Genomic DNA, 20840 nt, shown 5'->3' on the forward strand with positions numbered 1-20840 from the left:
ATGAGGGATTCATGATGGTGTTTAATAAAAGATATTTCTAGATTCAATAAAAGATGCAATTTTCTTCTAATGAAGTTGGATTGTCCAGAGAACAATGTTATACTTCATACAAAATTTAACTTCTAGGTTGTTGCCTACTAACAAAGTAATAGGACATAACTCATGCATACATTGTACTTTGGAGTTAAAAATATAAATTTCTCCCAAATATCCTTTAAGATAAATAGGACAAGTAGTATTATTCCTATTTTATAGATAAAGAAACAAATCCTGATTGATTTAATATCGCGGCTATGATAGTAAGTAACTGAAGTAGATCTTGAACTCTCCTTTCCTTATTGTATGTCCAATACTTTATTCATTACCACCACCACCACCCCTCTCTTCAGCTTAAGAAATCACAGATTCCCTTTAGTGGTCATAATAAAATCTCTCCCTTGGTGTTCATTTCTTAGCCTCTCAAGAATATAAGTTCTTCAGACAAGACATTATTTTAATTTTTTACTTAGAAGGAATTCCCACATTTAGTTGAAGATCTTACAAATAGTAGGCAATTTAAAATAAGTTTTCAAAGACTTGAATTATTGAATTCCTACATTTGTTACCACTTCAATGAGTCTCTCCAGGGAAATGTTGCACTTTTTTTTTTATCCTAATACTGTGTTCACTTCTTGGATATTGTCTTGGACTGAGAACTTCTTTGCCCTGGATGTACTATATGGACTTAAGATGAGCTTAAACCAATAATTTATGCTCTACTTTTTGACCTTCTAATAATCACAAAGTCATGGAATTTCAGAATATGAAGGGACCTCAGTGACCATTGATTCAAACCTATGGTTTGCTAAAACAACCAAAGAAACTTCCTACAACATTTTCAATAAGGACTCATCCTGTTTTTCCTTGAAGACTACCAATGAGGAGGAAGTCATACCTCTCAAGGTAAAAGCAATTCTGATTTTGGATAGTCCTAATTATCAGGAAGTTTCTTCTTTCATGAAGCCTGCATTTTTCTTTTTTACAACCCATTGCTCCTAGTTTGAAAAAAAAATTTTATATTTACAAAATTTGATTTTTTTCTTTTTTTCCAGGCACATATAACCTAGAAATAAAGAAAGAAATGAAGGTGGGAAAAGAGGAAGGGAATTAAATAGATATTTTAATGTAATAAATGTTTTTAAAAAAATAAAAGTATTTATTTGGAATCTACATGCCAGGTACTATGCTAGGTCCTGAAGAAACAAACAAAAAAGACTTCTTGACCTCAAGAAGCTTGCAATATAGAGAATGGAAACACTTTATATATAGATAAGTTTAAAAAAATATAATATCTAAACAAGATGTAGGCATACCTTATTTTATTGCACTTTGCTTTTGTGGTAACCTTATGCCTAACAAATCTACTGCCACCAGTTTTCCAAGAGCATGTGCTCACACTATCTTTCTGTGCCATATTTTGGTGATTTTCACAATAGTTCTAATTTTTCATTATTATATTTGTTATAGTGATTTGTGATTGGTCATCTTTGATGTTAATATAATTGTTTTATGCCATTAGGTGCCATTAACCATGTCCATATAAGATCTCCTGTGTGTTCTGACTTCTTTACCTAATTGACAATTCTCTCTTCTCTCTCCCTCTCTTTGGGTCTCCCTATTTCTTAAGACACAATATTGAAATTAGGCATATTAGGTCTTCAAGTTTCAGAGTGAAAGGAAGAGTCAATTGATGAAGCAAATTTTATTTTCTTATTTTAAGAGATTGCCACAACTACCCCAACCTTCTACAACTACTGCCCTGATTAGCAGCCATCAATACCAAGGCAAGATTCTTCAGCAATCAAAAGATTATACTCCACTACAGGCTCAGATGATGGTTAGCATTTTTAGCAATAAAGCATGATATGTGAATTTTTTAGGCATAATATTATTCTATACTTAATATGCTACAGTTTGTATAAACTAAACTTTTACAAGCACTGAGAATCCAAAAAAGTTTGTGTCAACTACATTATTGCAGTGGCCTGAAACCAAACTTGCAATATTTCAGAGGAATATATTAATAGGGAATTTAATGTCAGAGTTTAAATGACCCTAATTATTGGGGAGATCAACATATGGTTTATGTAGGAAATGGTACTTCAGCAGAGTCTTGGAGAAACCGGTCCTCCTAAATTTTATATACTTTGAATGGGTAGATATAAATCTAATGTGAATCTCATGTAATAAAAACTTAAGAAGTAGGGAGTGTAGGAGTGCATTAAAGAATAAGGAACAGCTTGAGAAGAGGCATGATGATGGGAGATGGATAACTCATAGTCTACTTAGAAACTCTCTCCCAAAATGTGTTCTCAAGATTGTGGGCCCACATGGACTGGTTCCATTCTTGCACATGGTTCTAAAATGAGTTATGATTCTCTCTTTGGCTCATTGTTTCTGCTCAGTTTACACTATAAAGATCTCTAAAATAGTTTGGGTACATATACCTTTTGTCTAGGAACTATATGGAAATTAAATATATATATATATATTTTATTTGTGCATAATTATATGCTTATTACTTCTTCCATTACAATGTGTCTTCAAGGACAGACTACTTTTGTATTTCCTGACCTTAGCACAGTAATTGGCATATACTAAGCAATTGATAAATCCTTATCAACAAAAATTAGGACCTGGTATGGGGTTTTAAAAACTTTTCTAAATCCTTGAATGCAATTACAAATACCACATGGTTCCATAACTCTAGAAAACCTATTTGATTCCATAATGGCAAACAGTGGGAAAATAAAAATCATTTACTAGAAATGAGCATTACACTAAATTTTGCTAAAGGAGTTTTGAAAATGAATAATATAAATGGGTATTTGTATATGAATAATATACACATAGTTGTTTGCATGTTGTCTGCCTTTCCTTTGCCCCAAACCTCCTCTTTAAATTGTGAGCCTTTGGGAACAGGGACTGACTTTCGTCTTTCCTAATATTTCCAGTGTTTAGCACAGTGCCTGACACATAGAAGGTCCTTAATAAATATTTATTGATGGACACCATCAAAATGATCTTTGAATAACTCTGGAGAGTAAGAGAGGTAATACAGGATTAGAGAAGGGAAAATGTAGTGAAAAGTACGCCCCAGTAAAATCAAAGCCATGGTCTGGCCAGAAGCACTCCTCACATGAGGTCCCATTTCTTGGACAACAACTGGTGAAGCAAACATTTCCCTGAGAATCTGAATTAGATGGTTACATGTTTATCTGTAATTTATTATCCTGTCAAAAACTCTGTTTAGAGCCCCTGAGGTAATCTAACATCCATTGTCTGTCTCTATCTTATAAATAATTACTAATCATTGTCCCTGCAAAAGGCTTACCTAATCCCTTAGCCTGTCATTTTCCCTGTAAAGAATGTACCCCAAATCATTAAACTTTGTTAATGATCAGCATGAGGACCTTCTGTCTGTCTGTAAGTCTGTCTTTTGACCCTCCTGATCCCAACTCCATTTCTCTTATCTTCAACCTTCAAGTAACTTGACTGACACCTGATAAGTGACACCCAACATAGGGCATATTTGGTTCATTCACAGTGGCAGGTGAGAGAAACCCTTCCCTTCCTGTTTGGCAGAATGCATATTTTTGGAGCAGGGGGGGCATTTTATAGTCAGAAGTAAAACATGGAACGGAACAGCTTGTTAAGATCTATAAAAATATCTCCTCTATGCCCAACATTGCCTTTAGACCAGGTCTCATTAAGAGATCAGAGGGCTGAAAATCAGAGAGGAGATTTAAAACTACCCATAGATAAGGCAGTCTTTTCTCTCTCAGAAATGGCAAATTCAAAATGATCAAACTTTTCCCTTAAACCACCCCTTCCAGTGGCAGGCTACTCTACATTTTTTTTTTCCAGCCAGAATAACCAGTTATGCCCACAGTTTTTTTTTTTTAAATATTCCATTTAGTAATAACTACAGAACATTTTTTTTAAAAGAAGTCTTAATGACTTTCAAAAAATTGCTAGGAGATATAGTTGAGCCACCCCTTAAATCTCACCACAGTTTAGTTGAAACTTTCCCCCTTCCAGTGCTGTTGTGCGAAGATAGAATTAATTCCCCTTTTGTCTATTTTCAGTTAATCAAATCAAGAACTTAGTGTCCCCCTCTTAAGCACCTAGCCAAGTAAGAGAGCTCAAAAGTCATTTACTAGTTCATACCCATAAAGGCCACAAATACTGCCCACCCTCTTAGACAGTGCTAAGCAAATTGGGCGGTTGCAATTGGTTCCTGTGAAGAGGGGGAGACAGGAAGTGGACATGGAAAAAGGGGGATAAAAGGCCAAGATCAAGAATGGATTCATTCATTCTGCATTGGTGAGCCAGGCTAGAGGAAGACTTTTGGAAACAGTCATGTTGACTAGAGCATTCTGCGCTGGAGAGGCTTATTGAGTGAGTGACTGGAGCTGAAGGAAGAGGCCTGCAATGGAGGAACGCTTGCTGAAGACACCACTGGGACTTCTCACTAGGACTAATGGGAAATCCACATGGGGAGATTGGGACTTGGGAAAGCCCTTGCCGGGGCTGAGCCAAACTTCATTGGAGCAGCCACTCTGTTTATCACACACCACAATGCACTGAGACAGCTTTAATTACTTCAAAAACTAATGGACTCTTTATTCCAGCAATTCAAGACCTTGATGAGACTTAATGTTTTATGTTTGTCTTGTAAATTTATGTTATCTGTATGTCATCTGTCTGTGATCAGTCTAGGTTCTAATGTTGCCAGAGAGTGTATGAAATGCCTGAGATATGTCTGTGTTGTCTGTATGTTGCCTGTCTGTGCACATAATGGGAGAGTTACATTTTGGAAAAAATAAACCTCAGCTGAAAGAGGTGACCGTCTCTCTGCCTTCTTCAGTTTGATCCGGAGAAAATGGAGGAGATAGAAGCTATTTGGGAAATTCTAAAAACAACATTTTTAAAAAATGGATTCTTGGGTCTCCTAAACCCTAATATAAAAAATTGTCGCACATCTCTTCTCTTCCGTCCTCGATGGCCACGATGAGGGAAGGATAGAAATGATAGACAAGAAAGGGAAAATTTCATCCCACAATTACAGAATGTCAATAGAGAACAAAGGCAAAAAGATATGTTCAACATTTTTTGTTACCCCTTTTCTCTGGTGGGTCCCCTGAGGAAGGGGAAAATATCAGAACAAAAAAAAAGGAAGATTTAATCCCACAATTGGCTCACAATTTGATCTGAACTTTAATTAGAGTTAATATTAAAGATATATCTCTATATCTATATAGATAGATATATATAAAACCTTGAAAATTTGCTAAGGATTTGAAGGATTTGATTTGTACTGATGGTACAGTGTAAATTCATTCATGTTGATAATAACCTATTAAAAAGAAAATTTTAGCAAAATTTAAGAATGTACAAAACTTATAGTGAAAAAATTGTTTAAGATTTGTAATGTATAATGATTACAGATTTGAATAACTAGACTTACCAAAAATGCTTGTTAAACTAAATTTGAGAATTGACAAAATACACTTAATAGCTAGCCTGATGCAAAAAAGTTTTTTCTTATGATCTAAATTTTGGATAGACATATTAACATGTAAATGTGTTACTTTAAAACATGTATTATATTATGCAACAGGTAAAAATATAATTAACATTAGGGTTTCAAAAATTGTAAATATAAAAATGAATTTGGTATATTGCAAATTGGAAGTTTAAACAGCATTGTATTTGATTAGGATATAAAAATTACTTTTTAAGTATATGCAATATATAAGAAGAAATTCAAGATCTAAGGCTTAACATGCAATTTGTTAAAATGTAATTCTGTGTAAGAACAAAGAATGTAGATAGCTACAGTGATCACTTGAGTGTATACTTGCTTAAGAAACTTGTGCTAACTCAAGCTCTGTAAAGTGTAAAAATGAATCAGAAGTTAATATCAACTTTGTAACATCCATAATATTGTTTAAAAAATACAAGTTTCCCTAATTCACCACAATTGTAATGCAAATTTAAAATAAAAAGGGAAAAAGTGAAACTATTACTAATAAATGGTAAAACATTTAAAATATTGTAAAATATTAAAAAATAATATTTTAAAAATTAAATTAAAAATTAAAAAATAAAAACATTTTTAAAAGAATTGGTTTAAATTAAAAATTGGTTTAAATTAAACATTTTAGACTTACTAATGAAAATGAAAAATAAATATAGAGAAAAAGATAGTTAATACCAAAAAATTTTGTTTAGAAATTCCCTAAAGTTCTTGAAATTTTAAAAAATTTAAAAAATTTCTATTTTATTACATTCCAAAGTTAGAAAATGGTGACATATCCTATACAAAAATTTGAGGTAATTTAAGTGGTTATTTTTATTTAAACAATATTACAAAAGATAAAAATTAACATCTATTGTGGCAGCTTAAAACTAAACTTTAAGACATTAAATCTTAGTAAAAGTTTTAGTAAAATAGAATTGAGATAAAAATGTAAAAATTAAAAAGATATATAGAAAAAAGTTCAAATATTAATCTGCTATTGTGAAATACCACTGAAGATTAATATACATTAAAATAAAATTTGTCAATGGGTAATTATGTATAAAAATGAAGTATGTATGCAGCTATACCATAAAGAAAATTTATTTTTCACCTGAATTGGATAAGAATAGATGTACAAATGTGATATGCAAACAGAGAAAACAAACAAGGCATTTAATTAGAAAGATTTGACCAGCCCAGAAATCATATAGGACTTGGAATAAGACTATTTATTAAAGAAATTAAGTGTAATTACCTCTCCTCTATTAGTTAAGGGTAAAGAGGAGACAAGGAGTGAAAAATCTAGTGCAAAATACATACAACAAATGTTAGATCAGAACATTACTGTTGAAATTTAATTAATTATGTAAAAGTATTTTGAGGGATCCATTTGAAAGTTCCGAAGTTTTAAGTCAATATCCATTAAGAGTAATTTAATACCAAAGTTAAAACATGCAAATTTTACAAGTACAATAATCTTAAATAGCAAAAGAGGATTAGAATAACAAGGTTGCTATATATACCTCCTAGGACACAAAGCCAAGATAAATCACAATCAGGACACCTTTTAGAAAACATTGCAAAAGACTTAAAACTTCTTACAAATTTATTAACCTTTTCCTTATAGTAAATTAAAGCATATAGTGTTAAATAGCAGCTTCAATTGAATTTTGATCTGGTATTGAAAATAATATTGCAACCTAAACAGTCACAAGTATTGGATTCTTGATAAAATTATTATATATTGAGTGTTACTGAATCATGTATTTTGTGCAAATATGATTCTGAAAAAACTGAAAATATGTGTTTAAAGATAACCTATGTGTAGAAGCAATTTGTTAGAAATTGATCATGTTTACTTGGAATGATTCATGATTTGTATTGTAAACCAAAAGTTTAAGGTAACTTGGTTATGACAATGTACAAAAAATATTATGTTATATATTAGGATAATGTTGACTCTCTTCCAAGTTACTGACCAGCCCCTGTGCCAACCATCATTAATCAAGATAGTGTTAGTGGAAACTTAACTCCCACCAAAATTGTTAACCCTTTTTCTGTATAAATTGGGAAGAATTGCCAGATAGTTTCTCTCTCTCTGTCTTTAATTTCCTATCACTTGGATCTGGTCTCCATGTGGCTTTACCTTTAACCTGGCCCTCTCACACCCAATTATGTGCCATTATCTGGCACCTAGCACCTGATGAGGGAGGCCGGAAAATGGCCAAACTTGAGGGCCTAACAAGCTGACCTGTAAGAACAGTAAATATACCAAATCCTAGCAGGAAGGCCTAATGAGCTGGTCAGCCTTGAGAAACTTGTCAGAACCATAAATATGCCAAACCGCCAGCTGCAGTAGATACCAGATAAAGGCCAGGAAGACCCCAACAAATATGTCAAACAACAGGTCAGGGGGACCCCAACAATATAGAATTGTCAAAGTTCCAAGAATAGTAGGAAGCAGATAAGGGCCATACGTGCAGGCAAAATTCCAAGGATGGTAAGGTACCTACAGAAAAGTATAAAAAGCCCAGCCTGTCAGAAGCAACTCGGAACTCTGATGATAGAGGTTCCCACTGATACACGTATCAGTTCAATAAATGGCTCCTCTCTGCCAGTTTGCATTGTTCATGGACTTCCATGGTGGTGGGTGAAATCCCGGACCTTAACACTGACAATTTTGATCATAGGAATTCATCATAAAAGGAAAAGAAAGGGAAAAATGAACACTATATGATGTTAGGTTTGGGGCAGTTTCTCTTGCAATAACAATTTCACTCAGGAATCATCAGAATCCATTGGGCCTTACCAAGTCAGAAGGATGCCATCTCAGCTTTGGCCAATATTGTTCCCTCAACCTTACAAGTGACATGGGCACTGTACCCCCAGAAACCCAGGCCAACTATTATCAGGGAAACTCCTTTGCCCTTGCATCCTTGTGACTCTTAACCTAGAAACACCCAATGACCCCACCCAGGGTCCTGAGATGTTTACCCTCTTCTGTCCTCTAGATTTAAGATGGACAAAGAAATGAATATGCCTCCAGGCAGACCCTACTCAGATGACCACCCCATTCCACCAAATGCCTGAGGGACTAACACTCTCCAAGTCACGTCCACACCAGGACATAGCATCTAAAGAGTATATAAACCCCAGAACTGATGTCCTCTGAGGGACAGCCTCTCCATCCATGCTGTCCTCATGGAGGAACAGCCTTTCCTTTCATGCAGTCCTCCCAAGGAACTGCTCCCCATCTTGCTGTTCTACCTTGCTATCCTAGCCACTCTCAACATTACTTTGTAAATTAATAAATCTCTTTTTGTTTTTAAGCTAAGTTTTGGAGTCATTGCATGCTTGCAAAAGGCATCCTTCCCGAACCCCAAGGGTATCCTTCCCACCCATAACACAAGGACCTACTGCTATAACAATTCCCATTCCTCTGAATGCCTTGTTTTTCTTGTGGATGGTAGATGAATCATCATACAGCTATACATGAACTCCAGACTCAAAATAATATTAGTTGAGATCCCAAGAGCTTTCACCTTAAATAGCAAATCTCACCATTTGCTTTATCCTTGATATTCCAATTTCATTATCTTGAAATTCCTTAACCCTTAACCTTTTGTTTTTACATGGTTGATTCCTTCACCCACTCTAATGATATCTTAAAACCTTACAAATTTACAGATAAAATGCTCTTCTTTAAGTTTCCCACATAGTAAATATCAATTCTATATTTCCTTTATTCTTTCTTTCACTATTTTAGTCCTCACAGACTCTCCTTACTCTACAATAGATCTTTAACTTGTCAACCTGGTTTTTTGGGGACTCCATATTTGCCCCTGTCTGAGAATTCAGACTCACCCATTTCAGATAGAACAATACACCTTAAAGTACTTAATGGTCCCAGTTCAGGTGGGACTAATAGATCCAATCAAATGTTAAGTTACCCTTTTGTACTAGTAGTTTCACCCATTGTATCAAAGTGCTCTCCCAGGAAGCCCAGCCCTTGGCTAGACCCTTCCCTTTTGTACCCATTGTAAAGCATCAGCCTCTCCTTGATAATACTGTCTTGGACCTCTCATTTCCTTGTAGCCATGGTAAAGCCAATCAATAATTCTATCCTGTCCTTGTTCCCCAAAAGGTATATAAGATCCCTAAGTTCTATTATTCTTTAGAGAATCTTCTAGTGTGTTGATCCTCCCAGAGATACTGTCTCCAGAGTCCTGGGTTTTGACTCTGTGTAGTATTTTGGCACTTGTCTTTGTGTAGTGGCCAGTTATTATGGACCTATCTCTTTCCTGCTTAAAGTCTTAGTTTTTCTGACTTCTTTAGTAGTTTTGTGTTTTTCCAGATATTCAAATCTGACCTCAGATCCTTGCTAACTCTGACCCTGGAAAAATCACTTAACTGCCTCAGTTTTCTCATCTATAAAAGGAGCTGAAGGAAATGGCAAACCATTCCAAGTGTCTCGCAACAAAGCTCTAAATGGGACCATGAAATGTTGGATATGACTAAAATGACTGAAACACAACAAATGGTGGAGACAACATGCAGATATGGTGCAATCTATTTTAAGAGGAAGGTGAAATAGAATGCAAAGTAACATTAAATAGGAATTGAAATCATTATTAAAGTGACCATAAAATCTTCTACCACAAGCCTGATTGTCTACACCTGATGAAATGAAATAATCTCACACTGGCAAATGCCAAAAATGATTTGTCCTTTGTCCTTGGTAACCATGATAATCCAGGCATTCTTCAAGCAACCACTACCTGGGATATTCTTCAGGATGTATTCCAATAGAATGTGTGTGTGTGTGCACATGGACACTTTAATACTTTATGTTATTTTCACTGAGTTGTAAAATGCATGTCCTTCTAAAACTTTTCACTTGCACGTGGAAATAAAGACCAAGTAAGGCCCAAAATGAAGTTCTGAAGTCTTACATTTTTCTTTAATAGCAAACCCTTCCATTTAACATTTCCTTTTCCCTCTGAATGGCAACCTCCACCTTCCCCATCTCAAAGACCTTTCTCTTTTCTAATCCTTTTCCATAGATAGATATTGTGGTAGGAGTGACATCCAATCCACATAGACTGATTGATTTCTTATTTTTAAAAAAAGGCATATATTAAGATTTTGGGGGGAATGTTGGGAGAAAATATGTGAGTCAATTACTGAATTAAAAAAACTCCAACACATTTCATTCAAATTTATTTCCCCAGTCTTCTGCCTGGACTGAGAAAAACATAATAATGTAATGTGAGTCCCTTTGAAAAAGTTTTATTTCTTCTTTTTCAAGGGAGAACTACATCCCTGAAATGTGGTATGTGGAAGGTAAGAAGTCTTAACTAAACTAAACTTTCCCTTAATGACAATGAAATCCTCCTCAGGGCTTAGTTTGTTCAGACTTTATGGTTCAAACTATCTTATAGTCACCTAAGTGTTTGTGATCTAAACACACAAGCATACTTCAGACTTGACCAATCCTGCTGACCTGACACAAACCCATAAAAAATAGGAAGGCAATGTGAAAGGCAGCAATTGAATAAATTCTGTCTCCCTGTCAGATATCCTTTCAATTGTGTTAAGGATAGAGCACTAGAACCCCAATCAGGAAGTTTCAAGTGTTCAAATCTGGCCTCAGAGTATATGAGTGCCCTTGAGTTAGTTACTTAACCTCAGTCTGCTTCAGTTTCCTAATCTGAAAATGGGTATAATAGTAGCACCTGCCTCACAATTTGTTGGAAGTATAAAATGAGATAATATTTGTAAAGTGCTTTTCAAACCTCTAAGTTCTATGTAAATGCAAGTTATTATTATTATGTCCATTCTACTCATAAAAAACTTTTATTAAATGACATATGGCCTTTGAATATGCATTTTTATTCTAATCCTGTTAGATTTAAAATAGTTTTGAGCGTTAAATAGTTGTAGATAAGAGAGTGGGAGCCATAAACTGTGATAATTAAAATGTTTGGGAGCAAGGGAAATATATAACAATTATGACCGCTGAAATATGTTTTCTACTGTGTCTTGGTTTTATATAAATATAAGATGGTCGCCAGGGAATATATTCCCAATTTATGAATATGCCCAAGCCAACTAGGTTTTATAGAGAAATTTAATTTATAATACACTGATTAATCAATAGAAAAAGAGAAAAAGTAAGAAAGGAATAAGAATGAAGGGACTCAAGCCAATAAGGCCTAGACCTCAGTCCTAAGAGATAAATCAGTCAGTTGGTTTTATCACTCACCCCAAGATCTCTCTAGGTAAGGCTTCTCATGCCAACCTCAGGTTCCACCTTCAAGAGAGCCTCCTTTCAAGAAATGTTTCCAGAGAATTCTCCTCCTGACTCCTCCTGAGTTCTCCTTCCACAGCCTCCTTCAAGACCTCTCCAGGAGCTCTCCCTCCAGGACCTCTCTCCTCTCAGACCTCCTTCAGAGCAAGCCTCCTCTCAGACCTCCTACAGAGCAAGCCTCCTCCCAAGACCTCCTTCAGAGCAAGCCTCTTCCCAGGACCTCCTTCAGAGCAAGCCTCTCTCCTCTCAGCCCTCCTTCCAAGCCAACTTTTTCCCCCTCCATCCTCAGACCCCCCCCCCCATCTTTAAGGAAACAATCTAAGTTCCCTCCCCTCAGTTCTCACATCTACCAATCACTGTCGATGTCTCCCCTGTGCCAATGGTGGCTCTAGCTTAACCCAGGACCGCCCAGAGGTCTGCCCCTTTTGCATATGTCTGTTGAAGGTCATATTCTCAAATAATTAAATCTTGATCTTTGCTGCAGCCCTTCCTAAATCCTGTTACTCGGAGTAGGGTGGAGATTGTAGTTTCCAAGACCTGGTTCTGTCATTCCAAGTATCTCTATTGTATCAATTCTAAAATCAATCATGACTCAAAGAACTTCCCATTCTATGCTTAAGCATAGGTCAAAGCCCTTTCCATTGTTTAGCAAAAGGTTTCTGTCCTAAAGTAGTCTTAAGTAGGGAGGAGAAGGATCCTCCCATGCCAAGGAATTTCATATTCCAATAGAGTTCTTACTATCAATAGGAAATTTTTTCAAGTATGAAATTTCCCAATGGGGGAAATTTCCAACATTCATAAGTCTAAGAAATTTTAAGGTTACAATCCTGAACCTAAATCATCTGATTAACCTGAGCTAAGCCTAACCCAGAACAAGTAGACAATTCTAAAAATTTATGGTGAGTTTAAGAATTTGTAGTGAGGTTAAACATTTAACCGAAAGGCTCTCTCCCCTTCTATATGAAGGCTTACTTAGATGATTTCAAGTCATATTGGACAAAAAATGTGTGTCAGTAGATGTACTGACACTAATGATTAAAGAAAAATGTGTGTTTACATAAGTTATTTTATCCATGGATGGTAAAGGGTGAAGGTTTTTCCTACAACTTAGGTTTTACCCCTGCTCCCAACCTCAAAACCTTTTTTTGGAATGAATTAATTCATATTTTTCTAGGGAAAAATCAGCTGAGTCTTACCTGGTCCATACAACTGCAGTACGACTACCCTGGACAGTGATGGATATAGGAGAAAGGAGATATGCTTCTAGAAAGTTTTCTTTTAATTTCTTTTTATTTTTTTTCTTAGCTTTATTGCTATATTTTATTTTTCTTTTACAAATATTTACCAATTATTTTCACCTCATGAGTGGTCTCTTATGACAAAATAAGTCAGCTAAATCAAACTAATAATCAGTAACCTTGTCCGAAAATGCATGCAATAGTTCAGATTTTATCTCATATACCACATTTCTTTTTTTTTTTTTAATTCATTTCATCTTCTTCCCATGGGGAGAGGAGAGAAAAAAAATATTTCTTATAAAAAATAGAAATAGTCAAGGAAGATAAATTTCCTCAATGGTTGTATAAATAAAAATATATAATCTTATTCTGATCTTAGGTTCATAACTTCTCTATGATAGAGAGCATGTTTTTATCATTGGTCTCTTGGAATTATGGATTGTCAATATACATCACAGTTCTTATCATTCTCAAATTCATTTGCTTTTTTGTTTTTGTTTTTTTTAATTCTCTTTTATTACTATAAACTTGATAAGCATTAACAAGCTTAAACATTTTCACAGTCAAAGAACAGAAAAAAGACCACATATGAAATTGTGTATCTCTATTATATGAAGATGTAATTTTAAATTTAATTTTATTATTTATTATTATTTTTAATTTAACATGGTAGTTCCAATACTGCTTTACTTGTCTATAACCTATGCTTCAGTTTATTTTGCTTTTTATTTATGTTTTTAAATGATTCATCAACATTCTTTTCTTTCTTTTTTTGATATGATTATTATTAATCTTGCTTCTTTTCAAAACCCTCCTATTCAACAAGGAACCAATAAACTAGAAAGAATATTTCCTCCCCCTCTTTTCCACTCCTTCCCCCTCCTCAGTAAGGCAGGCTTATATATATGTGTGTGTGTGTGTGTGTGTGTGTGTATTATCAAATAATACATATTTCCCCAGGTGTCATGCTATTACATACTTGTTCTTCAGTTTTTGCTCATTTCATTCCTTTTAAAAAGTCCTCATAATTATTCATTTTTCACAAAGTTATTTTTATTGTATGAATTGTTCTGGTCTTGTATATTTCACTTTCATCAGTTCATTTAACTCCTCTGAGTTTTTTAACTAATCATCTCATTTCTTATGGCACTATAATACTCCATCTCATATATACCCCAACTTATTCATCATTTTTCAGTTGTTGGACAACATCTTCATTTCCAGTTGTCACCATGAAAAAATATATTAAATTATTTTCATACATAAATGACATATTTTTGTTTTTCTTTGATTTCTTTTGGAAGTAGGCCTAGCTATAGAAAGCTTTAAAGGAATAACTTTTGGGCTTATGCAGAATCCAAAGACTATATACTCTGAAGTGACACAATAGGAATGTTTATGAAATTAAAGAGATCATTTGGCAATGTTAAGATGGTGTTATAACAATTAAAATTGGGTTTGATTAAACATGAGTTATAAACATGAGATTGTGGTCGCCCTGTATAAGATATTAGCCCTTAAGTCAAAAATGACAATTAGCAGCTTTTATTTACAAGGTAGCCATAGTGAAAGTGGGAGATCTAGGAAGGAGACAAAGCCTTGTCTAGCCTACCATCCCTAAGTGCTGCTCTGGTGAAGTCTAGCTCACCCGGCCAGCAGGGGCTTCCCCAAGTCCTGATCTCCATGTTTCCCATTAGTCCTCAGCCAGAAGTCCCAGTGGTGTCTTCAGCCAGAGTTCCAGCAAGGCAGAATGACTTGGAGGAAAATATGTCTTTTCAGCTCTACTCATAGATGCAGAATGAATGACTGAATCCTAGAACTGGCCTTTTAAAAGCAGTTTTCTCCATGTCACTTCCTGCCATTCCCCTACTTCATGGGCACCAATCACAGCCTTCCAATTTGCTTAGCACTGGGGGGGGGGGGGGAGGAGTGGGGAGGGCAGTGGCCTTTGGAGGTGAGAGCTTACTCTAGTAAGTGACGTGAACTCTCTTACTTGATAGCTAGCTAAGGGCTAAGTAGGGATATTTTGAGTTTTTGATTGATTGAGTTAAATGTTGCTGCTAGATTACATTAAAATAGACAGTTAATTCTCTCTTCACAGTGTGGTGGCCAATATATAAAAAATTTCCCATTGCTACCTTTCAGCATAAAGGGCAAAACTCTTTGTACATCAATTACAGAATGAGAGAGATTATGCTATGTGTGGAGAAGCAGTTGGGGATTGTCTTTTATTTCCTCTATACCTTTCCTCGCTTGGGAAAGGGGAGATGACAGTTGGACAGCTAGATCACAAAAGTATAGCAGTTATAGCCATGACTATTAATTAGTCTCATCTGGTTAAAACCTGCCTAAGTCTAGGTAAAGCTAAGGGCATTCACTTGATGTTCCATTGTATGTTGTTGAATCTTACTGAATCCATTATTATTTTTTTAACCCTTACCTTCTGTAACAATTGAAATTCTTCAGAGGCTTTATTTCTTAATTAAGAAAAATACCTTATTAATAGATCACTCAAGAAAATCTAATTAGCCAGTGGACTTCTTCCATAGTCTGAATGGAAGCCAAAAAATGGCAATTGGGCAATAGCCCAGTGGCTCCCAGAAAGCCCCATCAAATGAGAAGAGCTTGGCAAGAGAGCAATACACCTTGTGATGCCATCACTCAGTTCCTATTGTGAAAATAGAAATTTGATATACCTGAACTACATTTACCCAACAAAGCTTTCCTTTACATCCTCATTTTGCATCCTTACATTTGGGGAAATAAATTTGTTGTAAACTCCGCCCTGGGGCTTCTCTGGCAGCTCTGTGTGCTCTCCCAGGTGTGCGGTCTAGGAAGCTTTTCTTTACTGAGGCTATTCTTTGCTTCCTTATTATTATTAAATCTTATAAAAATAATATTTGCAGTATTTGGATATTAATTTTTAATTTTACACTATCCAGGAGATATTCGATTTGTAAATATTCGAGAAGAGACAGAGTCTGAGACCTCAACCATTCCTTCATTACTTCATCATAGGAAGAAGCAAGTCTTAAGGACACCAAGAGGCCTGCTATGTGTATGGCTGGGTCACTGAAGTCCAAAATGGTAGCTAGAGCTTGCTGATTTCATTGCCTAATCTCTCAAGTGGTTCCAGTGGCTGCATGGCCCTGACTTCAATCCTGTTTTTTTAAGCCTTACCTTCCATCTTAAAATCAATACTATGTACTGGTTTCAAGGCAGAAGAGTGGTAAAGACTGGGTAATGGGGTCTAAGGGACTTGTCCAGGGTAACACAGCTAGGAAGTATCTGAGGCTAGATTTGAACCCAGAACCTCCCATCTCTATTCCTGGTTCTCAATCCATTGAGCCACCCTGCTCTACCAGAATCCTATTATTATTAACAAATATCTTCACAAAAAGAAGATCTCAACCCAGTTCCATAGTCTAGGGGAGAAACTGTGCTTTAAAATCAAACTATTCTTGAGGGAAAAAAAGGGGAAACTATTTCATAATTCAATATTAACTTTATATACTTCTATCTTAGAATCAAACCCTTACCTTCCATCTTAGAATCAATACTAACTATTGATTACAAGGCAGAAGACTGGTAGGGACTACACAAAGGAAGTTAAATGACTTGACCAGGCTCACACAATTAGGAAGTATGTAAGGCTAGACTTGAACCCAAGTCTTCCTGACTCTAGGTCTGTCTGGTTCTCTATTCACTGAGTCACCTAGCTGCCCCTTGAATCCATTATTCAGGAAAAAATGGCACAGGACCTTGTGTGTTTGTTGGATGTCTTGATTAACTGATCACATTACTGGTGTTCATTGAAATATAGCTGGTTAAAAAAGAAGACAGGGGTCTCCCTTTTGAGAAGGTTCTTAGAGCCATTGTGACTGGGGAAATCTACACTAACCACATTCATGAGAATGAAAAAAATGGGCATGACCACCTGCCCAGAGAGCCCTTAGAACCACAGAAAGCCCAGAGCTTGCAGCAGTCTTCAATGACATAGCCACAAAGGTGAACGTGGAACTTGGGATCAGAAAGGATCACTAATTTAGAACCATAACCCTAGAGGTCATCTAATCTCCATTTTACAGATGAGGAAACTGAGTTCTGGAGAGGGGAAGTAATTTGCCCAAGATCAAACAGATTGTAGTATAATTATTTAGAAATTTAGAATACAACTTAGGTCCTTTAATTCCAAATACAGTACCAATTGCTGTCCTTGTTGAACCCCCTGGAAAGCTAGAAAATGCAAGGCAACATGGGTGAAGAGAATATTAGTGGCTTAGTACCACCACCTGGTGGTTAAATTAAAAATTGGGTTTGATCTTTTTGTGATCCCATTTGGCATATACTGGAGTAATTTGCCAAATGGGATCACAAAAAGTCAGACTGAAAAACAATTATACTGATATCTAATAATGATTAGGCATATCACTATATTTCCTATTAAAGTCTTTCTAGGATGGCTTGTTGTTCAGGGAGGTGAACCTAGATTCTTTTTATAAACCTTTACCTTCAATACTGTGTTGGTTCCAAGGCAGAAGAGTGGTAAGCCTAGGCAATGGGAGTTAAATGACTTGCCCAGGGTCGCAGAGCTGGGAAGTATCTGAGGTCAGATTTGAATCCAGGACCTGCCATTTCTAGGTCTAGCTCTCTATCTTTTGAGCCACCTACCTGCCCTGAACTTGCTTGTTTGTTTTTTTAAATCCTTACCTTCTGCCTTAGAATGAATAATGTGTATTGGATATAAGGAAAAAGAGTGGTAAGGGCTAAGAAATGGGTGATAAGTGACTTGTCCAGGGTCACATAGTATAAAAATTAAAATTAATGTACAATAATTACATTTTACAGTAGCTATGAAGTGTCTGAGGCCAAATTTGAACCCAGGACCTACCATCTCTAGGCCTACCTAGCTCTCAATCCACTGAGTCACCCAGTTGCCCACTGAACTTGGGTTTTTGAAAGCCAAACAAGCAAATTCTGTTGGGTCCCATCAAAATGAAAATAATTTGACTTTGGATCATTGACAAAACACATTTTTATCATTTGAGCATAAGCCTGCTTAATTTGGGAAAAGTTCAGCATGAGATCAATTACAAAAGGATGAATTTTTTGGTCCCAGAAACTGGCTTAAGAATATCCTTTTTTTTTTTTTAATTAATTTATTTAGTCAATTCAGAACATTATTCCTTGGTTACAATAATCATATTATTTCCCTCCCTCCCCTCTACCCTTTCCATAGCTGAGCAGAAATTTCATTGGATATTACTTGTGTCTTTGATCAGAACCTATTTCCATGTTGTTGTTTACACTAGGATGTTCATTTAGAGTCTATATCCCCAACCATATCCCTTTGTCCTATGTAATCAAGCAGTTGTTTTTCTTCTGTGTTTCTACTCCCACAGTTTATCCTCTGAATGTGGATAGTGGTTTTCCTTGTAGATTCTTTCAAGTTGTTCAGGGTCATTTCATTGCCACTAATGGAGAAGTCCATTACATTCGATTGTACCACAGTGTATCAGTCTCTGTACAATGTTCTCCTGGTTCTGCTCCTCTTGCTCTGCATCACTTCCTGGACGTTGTTCCAGTTCACATGGAATTCCTCCAGTTTATTATTCCTTTGAGCACAATAGTATTACATCACCAAGAGATACCACAATTTGTTCAGCCATTCCCCAAATGAAGGGCATCCCCTCATTTTCCAATTTTTTGTCACCACAAAGAGTGCAACTATGAATATTCTTGTACATGTCTTTTTCCTTATTATCTCTTTGGGGTACAAACTGAGCAGTGCTATGGCTGGATCAAAGTGCAGATAGTCTTTTAGTGCCCTTTGGGCATACTTTCAAATTGCCCTCCAGAATGGTTGTATCAATTCACAATTCCACCAGCAGTGCATTAATGTCCCAACATTTTCACATCCCCTCCAGCATTCATTACTTTCTTTTGCTGTCATGTTAGCCAATCTGCTAGGTGTGAGGTAATACCTCAGAGTTGTTTTAATTTGCATTTCTCTGATTATAAAATATTTAGAACACTTTTTTATGTGCTTATTAATAGTTTTGATTTCTTTAACTGAAAATCCTCATTAATGGATCAGTACATGTAGAGAGTCCAAACAGTGAATCAGAGAAAGAGCAGTGGTAGAACCAAGAAGAAGTATGGTATCTTTGAAGATAAAGGAGGAAAAATGATCAGGTAGTGATTGGAATCTGGAAGTATCAAAATCTTCAGCAAGGTCAAAGACAATAAGAAGCGGAGAAAATGCTACTGTATTTGGCAGTCTCGTATAGAATAGTTTCTGTAAAATGATGGACCTTGAGAACAGAAAGAGTAATGAATTGGAGATTTTTTTATCAAGAGATTTGCCAGGACTGTAGATAAGTAGGACAGAGGAGAGAGAAAGAGTCAAGGAAAACTTTTTTCTTTTATTTTAAAGACTGGAGGCACCTAACATGTTTGTGGAAAGAGGGGGAAAAGGAGTGGTAAAGTATTAGATAAAAAGTACACATAAGAAAAGGGAATGATTATTGAATCCTATTCTTAAAGAGATAGGAGAAAATGTGATAAGGGGAAACCAATAGATTGATTCAACTTTGGAGAGTTCCAAGGTCTCATCTAGCTCCAAAATGTGCTATATTATAAAATGCCATGTTATATAAATTAGACTAAGATGTATTTTAAATTTTATTCATTACATTGGATTGTATCAGTTAAAAGAGTGGTTGCCATAAACTGTGACCGTGAAAATGTGTAAATGGCCAAAATGTAAGGTTTTGGCCTCACTGGTAAAGGTAATTTTTTGTCTTGATTTTATATTAAAAATAAAGTGGTCGCCATGGGAAAAATTCCCAAATATGAAATACCCAAGTCAGCTGGGTTTTTATGGAGATTTTAATTAATATAAATAAGGAATCAAGGAAAGGGAGAGAGAAAGAGGAAATAATGTATGAGGGGCCTGGGCCCCCCCGTCACCCCTTCCCTAGCCGATGCATGATTCATCTGGGTATCACATGTGTCCTTGCTCTGAACCCATTTCCTTGTTGTTGGTATTTGCATTAGGGTTCTCATTTAGCGTCTCCCCTCCATCATGTCCCCTCAACCTCTGTAGTCAAGCAGTTGCTTTTGCTCGGTGTTTTTACTCCCTCAGTTTGTCCTCTGCTTGAGGATAGTTTTTTTTTTTTTTTCTCATAGATTGCTGCAGGTTGTTCAGGGACATTGTAAAGCCATTACTGGAGAAGTCCATTACGTTCTCTTGTACCACAATGTGTCAGTCTCTGTGTACAATGTTCTCCTGGTTCTGCTCCTCTCACTCTGCATCGCTTCCTGGAGGATGTTCCAGTCTCCATGGAACTCCTCCACTTTATTATTCCTTTTTGCACAATAGTATTCCATCACCAACATATACCACAATTTGTTCAGCCATTCTCCAATTGAAGGGCATCCCTAATTTTCCAATTTTTGGCCACCACAAAGAGCGCAGCTATGAATATTCTTGTACAAGTCTTTTTCCTTATTATCTCTTTGGGGTACAGACCCAGCAGTGCTATAGCTGGATCAAAGGGCAGACAGTCTTTTAGCACCCTTTGGGCATAGTTCGATTGCCCTCCAGTATGGTTGGATCAGTTCACAACTCCACCAGCAATGCATTAATGTCCCTACTTTGCCACATCCCCTCCAGCATTCATTACTTTCCTTTGCTGTCATGTTGAAAAATCTGCTAGGTGTG

This window comes from Monodelphis domestica, chromosome 4, assembly GCF_027887165.1.
Source record: "Monodelphis domestica isolate mMonDom1 chromosome 4, mMonDom1.pri, whole genome shotgun sequence".
In the NCBI taxonomy this organism is placed as follows: Eukaryota; Metazoa; Chordata; class Mammalia; order Didelphimorphia; family Didelphidae; genus Monodelphis; species Monodelphis domestica.